The sequence below is a fragment of the Protopterus annectens genome, chromosome 13.part0 (genome assembly GCF_019279795.1).
Source record: "Protopterus annectens isolate FY-2018-M chromosome 13.part0, PAN1.0, whole genome shotgun sequence".
Lineage (NCBI taxonomy): Eukaryota > Metazoa > Chordata > Ceratodontiformes > Protopteridae > Protopterus > Protopterus annectens.
In genome coordinates, this window is record NC_056747.1 from 715,043,028 (window position 1) to 715,053,027 (window position 10,000).

A 10,000-nucleotide genomic window follows, 5' to 3' on the forward strand; every position below is an offset into this window, starting at 1 on the left:
ACTCTGGAGGAATAGTTATGTATCACAGAAAATACCACTTTTAAAGTAGCTTCCCCTCCAAGTGAAGTGGACTTTTCTTAATCTATTCAAATGTAGCTTGGATGAACAAATTGAGAGCCGCAAATTTACTCTACCAAACTTCCCTCAAGGATAGGAGAAACATGCAAGTACTCATACTTAAGCACCCTGCCCATCTTTGAAGATTCATATTTGTGCAAACCTTCTTTGGATGTTTACTGCAAAATACAAAGGCTAATTACTATGGGAATGCAAGACTAGGTTTTTTAAGATCCTCTATGAACCTATGCTTCTTTTGGGGGCAGTGTTCGTGATGAAAGGCAGTCCCCTTCCATAGCCTTTTTGATGGTCAGGGCTGTGAGTGGGGGCCAGGCTAATAGTGATGGTCAAGCTTAGTGCTGTCACAGACCTTGGGCCCAGAGTGGGACCATCCCATTAACCATGCCTTATGACAAGTGTAGCCTCTGAAAGCAATGTCAGCAGGCATGTTACAACAAGGTGCCCACTACAATGTCTAACTCACAGGTGGCACAGGCAGCTCTCTGGACCCACTAGTAGCCAGTGAACTGAAACTGCTGACCATTAGGCTATATAGAGAGAGCATGAGATAATGCTCGAGCTACAGCTATAAGCTTCGCCACCCACAAGGCTCCTAAAGAATTAAAAAAAAGCCAGGGATTGGCGAGAGGCAGTCTTTGGAAACAGCTGTGAAGCTGGACAGGGTCTCATGAGGGGTGCCATATCACTAGGAGTAACTCAGCTTACATATAAATGTAACTTTGAGTGCCAAAGATAGAAGCAGACAACTGAAGACATGCTACAGGCTAGATCAGTAGTCCAGGGTCTGTAAATAGGTTGCCAGGCTTTGGAACAGCTTGTGCATCAGTAGTGTAAGCTTCACAACCAGCTCCGTGGTGCAGAAGGAGAAATCTTACACCACAGACAACCCAAGTTCAATTAATATCTTTGGTACTTACAGTAGCCAGACAGTGAGGAAACCCTTCCATCCTGGGACAATGTTGGAAGGTGGTTCTGGCTCAACAAGAATGACACCATGCAGGAGCACTACTTGTTGAAACAGAGAAACAAAGTTAGCAGAATCCTCACTACCATAGTCCATTTGCACTATACACCCAAGGAGAAATTAGCATGAGGAAGAACACTCCCCTTGAAAGGCAATGACTTCAGGCTTAGATAATCCAAGGGAGTAGGGGGTGTTCCCAAGGGGAGAAGGTAGGTCTTCCCAGGACAAGCAAGACTGTCCATTCGAACCACCAAGTCTCACCTGGGAATGGAGCACTGATAGGGATTCCTAGCAGGAACGAATAAGCCCACAGGGCACTCGTCTGGTCCAGGAAACAAGAATCCCAAGTGTGTTTGGTTAACATAGAAGAGCCATCAGGCAAGATACTGTTGGTAAGCAAAAAACTATATAAAAAGCTTCCAGTACTGTATTTTCTCTTCCATTAGTTATGCAAGAAGCAATAGCTGCCCTTATTTCTAAGAAAGCAGTGACCCTGGGAGAGTCCATCACCACCACCCCTAACAAATGCATGCATACTTTAACCTAGGCAGAACAGAATCATTGGACAACTACTTAACAGACAGATGTGTTAAACACTACATTGCTCAGCAGTTTGGATGGGAAAGCAGTCTCCAAAACTGAATAGATGTCACTTACTGTTTGTAAAGTTGCAACCTCATTTTCGTTAGACACAGATCTTCTTGAAGAAAGCATACTCAGGCAGTCAACTTTTACAGTTGCTAGTTAGTTATGCGACTCTACAGGGGGGGAGAGAGAGAGACACACATGAAACCAGCTATTCAGGGATGTTACTTGTGATGAAATAAATCAAATATTAAATTTTACCTTACAACAGTACTCCATCTCAATCACAGCAACTGCAGATACTGCACAGCAAGTTCCAATAAAATAAAGTAAATTATGGGAAATCAACAACTAAACAGTATGCCCAAGATAGTACAGTTGTACTGCTATGGTAAGCTTACTTAGACATGTTTGAATGATAACTGCTGCAGTGCCCCAAGCTGTATGGGTTATATCCTGCCAATGATACAACAGCTGACCAACTTCCAAAAGTTCAGGGCACCTTCCATGTTCCCAAACGGTCAGGCAGCTTGAGCTGAGGTGACTAAAAGATAAGTCTGGATGCCAAGGACTTCTATTTCATGCCAACAAACAGAGGGAGGCAGAGTGCTGCAAGAACAATGCTAGGAAGAACAAATAATAAAATACACCTAGGCATTAACACACCTAAAAACGAGGAGGGAGGGAGCAGGTACAGCAGCAGTGATCATTCAACATCTACAGTTACAGAAAGCTTATGTACATAACTAAAGTTGTTCATCATATTGATAACTGTTGTAGAAGCCTTAGCTATTTGGGTAGATTACTCCAGATTACTACATTTGGGAGGTGGAATGAGAGTAGTTCAAGAGCACCTGGAGAATGATCCTTGCAAAGGCTGACCTACACAGAAAAAATAATCACACTTATAGTGCTTTGTAACAGTACAGAGGACCAAGGTTCTGCTTGTAGAAGAATTCCAAAATCCACCCCTTTCCAAAAAGACACAGATGAAGCCAAGGCCTTGGTAGAGGTGGCCTTGACCCTGCTTGGAATAGTTTTGTTTTAGTATAACAAATGTAAGAGCATTAAACATCCATTTGAAAATGGTCTGTTTTGACACAGGTTGTCCCTTACCTTCACAAGAAATGAACTGATCAATAAGATTTAGTTGTCAAGAAAGTACCAGATTTGTCTGAGCAGCCAAGGTATGGAATATACCTTCTCCCTCACCTTTGAGTTCAGGAAAGAAAAAAAGGAGATGAATAGTTTGGCTTAAAGTAAACTTAGATACCACTTTATATATAAAAGAGGGATTAGTCCTCAAAGAAACCTAGTCCCTGTTGAAAATGAGATAGGGTTGGCTCACCATAACAGCTTGCAATTGAGATAACCTTCTTGCAGAGATCAGAGCCATCAGTAAAATTGTTTTTCATGTTAAGAGCCTCAAGTCAGCTGGTTCAAATGGACCCAAGTGCTAAGTTCTCCAACACAAAATTAAGATCCCAAACCTTTACAAAAACATTTTGACAAAAGAGGTGGATCTATGGCCGACATGCTGAAACAGCAGATAAATGAACCACAATACAGGAGTTAGAAAGGCCTAGAAGAATCACATACAAGCAAATGGAAAGCTGGTGCCAGCAGCATAACCAGCACCCATTCAGCACTAGTTGTTCTCTGGTTCTACAATATGTGCCTCCCTGCAAAAAAGCTTTAAGATTCACTCTTCTACTGTGTTGAAGTCTTTTTTTTTCAGCCTGTCGACACTTGGCGTTTTGAGTGGTAACATTTCAATAGGGAGCAAGCTATAAATGGAGCTAGACACTTTGTGAACACTCTTGGTGTAATGGGTATTCCAAAGGCTATAGCAAAGAACTGATAATGTGATCCAGACAGACACAACTTTACTATTCATCCAGACTTTAGTCATTTCTTAATGTGGCAACACTAAACTTAAAAGATGCACAACAGAAAAGTAGAAAGAGGAGGAAGAGGTTGTGAAGCAACAATTCTGAATTTGGGCACAATCACAAATAGGTTTGAAAAGAAATATCCAAAACTAATCACAAAGCATTTTCTTTCTTTGGCACTTAAAAATTCTTTAATAAAACCCCTTTCCCACCTGGGAGAGGAATTGGTTCCATCACTCCTTGGGACAGCATATGATGGACAGGTGGAAACCAAAGATTCTGGTCTGGAGTATGAGCAATTGCCCCCTGGAGAGGAGGAATTCCACTCAATACGATCTGTTATCTTGAAGACTGATCTTCACAACCCATTTGCCTGTAATTATCTCTTACTAAAAAGGAGTGTGTAGATTCAGACTTTCTGGAAGGTATAAAAGGGCTGCCATGATGGGTGGGGGAATAAAAGTCATTCTGACTTGGACTGTTCTTTGCTTTGTGAGTTTCAAGGAGGATTCTTGGAAACCCCTTGCCATTTCTTCATAAATGTCCATCTGCATTTTGTTGAAATAGTTTATTTTCTTATCAAAATTGGACAAGATACAGAATCCTTTGGAAAATTTCAAAAAGGAGGGCTGAAAATCTGAGATTCCCTGTACCGACTTACTCCTTTCATCAAACTTTTTGATCACCTCTACAGGAAAGAAGCCAAATTATCTCTGTTCAACACAAAATTTTAAAATCTCATTTTTATCATCTGTGAGGTCCCGAGAATATAGCCATGCGAACCTCTTCAAAACAGTACCAGTGGCCACAGCCCTTTAAGTATCAGTCTTATATACTGTATACAATAAATAGTGGCTCAAATAATATAAATTACAATTCTATAAAGCAGGTTTTTCCTCACAAGAAGATACTGCAGACAGCATTCCTCATACATTTATAATTAGCCATGACAAACCTTATGAGCCCGACAACTCAAAATCCTGAAAATCAAAGCTACAAAAGAATACACTTTTTCCCATGCTTATAAATAATCTTCTCATCCTTATCAGAAATAGTATGATCGGAATTAAGTATTTAGCAGAAGTAGGATTAACTAAACTTTTAGCTGCTAGGGTCATGTTTGTGAAGTGTATACAAACTTAAGACTGAGGAATGTTGCACATCATATCATAGCTCTTTTTTTAGGAGCAGTTGGCTGCCTGTCAGGAAAATTGCAGGTAGTAAACATGCACATCCTCCAAAACTGACAGAACTGGAAGAAAGTGTGCAGGCTTTGGAAAACCCTTTGGTAACTGCTCATAATATTTTAGGCCTGAAACACCTCACTGCTCTCCCACTGAAAACACTGGGACATTCTAGTAACAGTCTCGCAGAAAGAGAAGCCCCACAGGGAGACTCGGAGACTGCGCTCTCCTCAGAGGCTGGATCAGAAGTCAGAGAAAAAAAACTTTAATCTGTCTTTTCTCCTTTTGTCCTGATTCAGAACCTATTATACTCCGCCCTCATTAGACCAATAATGGAGTAAAATACTTATTGCATGTACCTCAACCACCTGCAACAACTGGAAAGACCACAGAGGTTTGGGGAAAATAAATTACAGGGTACACAGATCTTACGCAGAATGACTGAAAGTCCTGTCAATGCATTCTGTCTCCTCCAAGTTGCTACGGGGTGACCTGTGCCTGGCTTACAGAGCAGTCTCTGACCCAGGCCCCGACAGAAACGAGACATTCATAAATCAAACTGCTGGAGGGTCACTCATTCTGGGCATCCTGACCTAGTCTTTGACATGAGCAGGTCATGCAGGAGAGCCATCTACATCACCCAGATACTACCACTTACCTGGAACAAGCTTCCAACTCAAGTAAACAGACTTCCTAACTCTCTTCAAATACAACCTAGATCAATGGATGGGTGACCACAAATTCACTCATGGTGCGGTGTCCATGTCTGTCCTAGACAGAGAAGTCTGTATTACATCATAGACCCTTACTTCTATGAACTTTACTCACCTAACCACCAAAAATGAGGATAACTCAGGATAAATCTGACTAGGCTTGTAAGGGTTCTGGGGCCATTAGCCCAATAACCTCCTATGAATCTTTTCAGAAAAGGAGGTATTCCAATTTCTTTTAGCATAAACTACTTTACAAAAGGGATCAATAGCCTGAATTAAACCCTCAACCAGATTCAGTAAGCTACTCCTGTAAGGAAATTTTAAGAATTGACAACAGGAAAAATCAAACCAATAGTATCATTAGTGGCAACAGTAGATTCCCTGAGGTATGGGCACAACATTCTGGCAAAACAGTGAAGCATTCCCTGTTCCCTCTCCCAGGACCAACAAGAGTGACTCCTACATCATACACTGAGGCGACCCCAATAGCAACACCAGAAGGATCCAGATTAAAAATGAGTAGTCTGAGGTATAAATAAATAATGGTCACAGTCGAATGACCTACCTGCAGATGAGGCAAACTGGTAGCCTGCTGTGATAGCAAATGCTATTCACTTAAGTTTTTCTTTTTTGCAACTGGAAGGAAGCTGGATAGTGGGACAAATTGTTCCATGGTCAAGCCAAAAATGGTGCCACTTTCCAAGGGGAAGCAAGCACCCATTGCCAGTTTTCACAGATACAGTAAAAAAGCACGTTAAAACACTTAGCCAGCCCCACTAAGTAAAAACCAAACAATTTTCCCACAAAAAGAGTTTTTCAATTAAACAACTTTTAAACTGACAGGAAAAAGAGCAGACCTGTTTAAAAGTACAGTAGAGACTTGTGGCAGTCCATTAAAATAAATTCCCTGAAGTGGAAAGTATCAATAACAAAACAATAAATGGAATCTCTTTCCCCAAAAGAAACTTACTGCTCAGCAAAGGAACAGTACAAGCAGACTGTCAATCCTCAAAAGCATAGCAGAAGAACATTTTTCTGCAAAAATAAAGCTCTGAAAGAATTGGAGCTCGTACTGGTTCAAGACAGCTCAGCTCAAGCTGCCTAACAGTTGACGTTTGTGGAAGGTGCCCTGAAGTTTTGGGAAATGGTGGTCTTTTATCCTTGTCAGGATAAAACTCATATAGCTAATCTACTTCAGCAGTTATCAATATGATGAACACAAAGACTTACAAAGGCTATATGCTGATCAAAAGCTTTATTTCAGCTCTCCTACTGTGAAAAAAAAGAAAGATGGCCAGTAACTGCCACTTAAGTAAATTAAGTTACTGGATAAGTACACTGCCTGGATGGAGCAATGAAGAAACAGCCCGAGAGAAAATCAACTAGAAAAGCAGAGAAAACACTATGAAGAATACTGCAGCTGTTCAGCAAAAAGCAGTTCAAGCTCCAGTAATCTATAAATTAGAATACAATCAAACTGCTCAGATCTGATTAAAATAAACCAAACATTGAAAGAATCAACTCAAATAATAAAAGGCTGGAAAATGGAAAAAGCTTTAAAACAATTATTCAGATAACTTGATAAAATGGGTAAAAAAAAATCAGAGGTTGAAATGGCTGAGTACGAGACTGTTCAAGGAGAGATGCTTCAATAAACAGGACAGCATGCATGGAAAACCTGAGATTTTCTGCTGTATCAAAGAAACTGGAAGAAACATAGTACATTAACTTTATGAAAGCACAAATAAGAAACTGGACTGGTATCCCTCAGCAAAAACTGTTAATTGAAAGAGCACTCTTGTATATGCTCCAAACCTGGCCACGAGAAAGCAACCAAGAGGTGTATTAGTAAAGATGCAATCATAACAGCAGAGACAGTTACTGACAAAACGGTGGCAGATGGGCAAAGTATTAAAAACTGGAGACACGGTCTCCAACCCATATAAGATAGCTGGTCTCACTACCCTCTTTGTAGACTTTCCCTTTCACTCTTACAGGTACTCGTCTGTCACAAATCACTCCAGACACTCTTCTCCATCCACTCCATCTTGCCTGTACTCTCCTCTTCACCTTGCTTCCACACTCACTGTTACTCTGAACTATTGACCCCAAGTATTTAAACTTATCCACCTTCCCCACCTCTACTCCTTGCATCCTCGCCATTCAATCCTCCCCCTCATTCACACACACATACTGTCTTAGTCCTGCTGACCTTCATTCCCCTTCTATCTAGAGAATATCTCCATCTCTCCAGGGTCTTCTCCACTTGTTCCCTACTCCTACTATCTGCAAACATCATAGTCCATGGGGACTCCTGTGTGATCTCATCTGTCAACCTGTCCATCACCATTGCAAATAAGAAAGGGCTCAGAGCTGATCCTTCATGTAACCCCACCTCCACCTTAAATGCATCCGTCACTCCCATCGGAGACCTCACCACTGTCACACTACCCTCGTACATATCCTGTACCACTCTTACATACTTCTCTGACACTACTGACTTCCTCATACAATACCACAACTCCTCTCTAGGCAACCTGACTTCCTCATACAATACCACAACTCCTCTCTAGGCACCGTCATATACTTTCTCCAAGTCTACAAAAACACAATGCAACTCCTTCTGACATTCTCTGTACTTCTCCATCAACACTCTCAAAGCAAACATTACATCTGTAACGCTCTTTCCCGGCATGAAACCATACTGCTGTTCACTAATCATCACGTCCCTTCTTAACCTAGTTTCGACTACTCTTTCCCTTAACTTTATGCTGTGAATGATCAATCTAATCCCTATGTAGTTACTACAGCTCTGCACATCACCCTTATTCTTAAAAATAAGTACCAAAACACTATCCATTCCTCAGGCATCCTCTCACTTTCTAAGATTTCATTAAACCATCTGGTTAAAAACTCCACTGCCATTTCACCTGAACACCTCCATGCTTCCACTGGTATGTCATCTGGGCCAACAGCCTTTCCATTCTTCATTCTCTTCATAGCTATCCTTACTTACTCCTTGGCTAATCCATTCTACTTCATGATTCACTATCCCTACATTATCCAACCTTCTCTCCCTCTCATTCTCTTCATTCATAAACCGCTCAAAATACTCTTTCCATCTCCTCAACACACTCTCCTCGCTTGTATGTTTCCCTCATTATCCTTTATCACATTTACCTGCTGCACAACTTTCCTAGCTCGGTCCCTCTGTCTAGCCAATCGGTACAGGTCCTTTTCTCCCTCCTTAGTGTTCAACCTTTCGTACAACTCTTCGTATGCCTCAACCTTAGCCACCTCTCTGCCATGCACCTCATCTCCTTATACTCATTGTCTACTTTCTTCATCTCTGACAATCCCACTTCTTTGCCAACCTCTTTGCCTGTATACTCTTCTGTACTTCCTCATTCCACCAGCATATCGACTTGTCGCCCTTCCTCTGTCCCGATGTGATACCAAGCACCTTTCTAGCAGTCTCCCTTACTAGCTCTGCTGTAGCTACCCAGCTATTTGGTAACTCTTCACTGCCACCCAGTGTCTGTCTTAATTCATCCTTGAACTCCACCTCACAATTACCCTTTGTCAATTTCCACCATTTGATCCATGGTGCTGCCCTCACACTCCTCCTCCTCTTCTTGATCACCAATGTCATCCTACACACCACCATCCTATGCTGTCTAACTACACTTTCTCTGGTCACAACTTTACAGTCTCCAATCTCCTTCAAACTGGCCCTCCTACACAAGATATAATCCACCTGCATGCATCTTTCTCCACTCTTGTATGTCACCCTATGCTCCTCCCTCTTGTTAAAATACGTATTCACCACAGCTATGTCCATCCTTCTCGCAAAATCCACTACCATCTGACCTTCTGCATTCCTTTGCTTAAATCCATACCTACCCATCACTTCCTCATCCCCTCTGTTCCCTTCACTAACAAGCCCATCGAAATCTGCTCCAATCACCACTCGCTCACCCTTGAGTACAGCCATCACCACTTCATCCAATTCATTCCAAAATTTTCTCTCATCCATTACACACCAAACGTGTGGAGCATATGCACTAACATTCATCATTACACCATCAATTTCCAGCTTCATAAACATCAGTATCAGACACTCTTTTCACCTCCAAAACACTCTTCGCATACTGTTCCTTCAGAATAACTCCTACGCCATTTCTCCTCTCATCCATACCATGATATAACAATTTGAACCCACCTCCAATACACCTAGCCTTACTCCTCTTCCATCTGGTCTCTTGCACACACAATATACCAACCTTCCTTTGTCCATATCAGCTAACTCGCGCCTATACCAGTCATACTGCCAACATTCAAAGTTCTGACTCTCCCTACCACAGTCTTAGCCTTTCTCCTCTCTTCCTGCCTTTGGCGGTGCCTTCTGCCTTTTCTCCTTCGGCCAACAGTAGCCCAATTTCCGCCATCACCCTGTTCGCTAACAGTACTGGTGGCGGTCGTTGCTAACCCGGGCCTCAACCAATCAGGCATAAAAATATTTACTGGTGACTGCATGAAACGATTTGGCGAAGTTTACCGTCGGATGCCCTTCCTGACGCAACC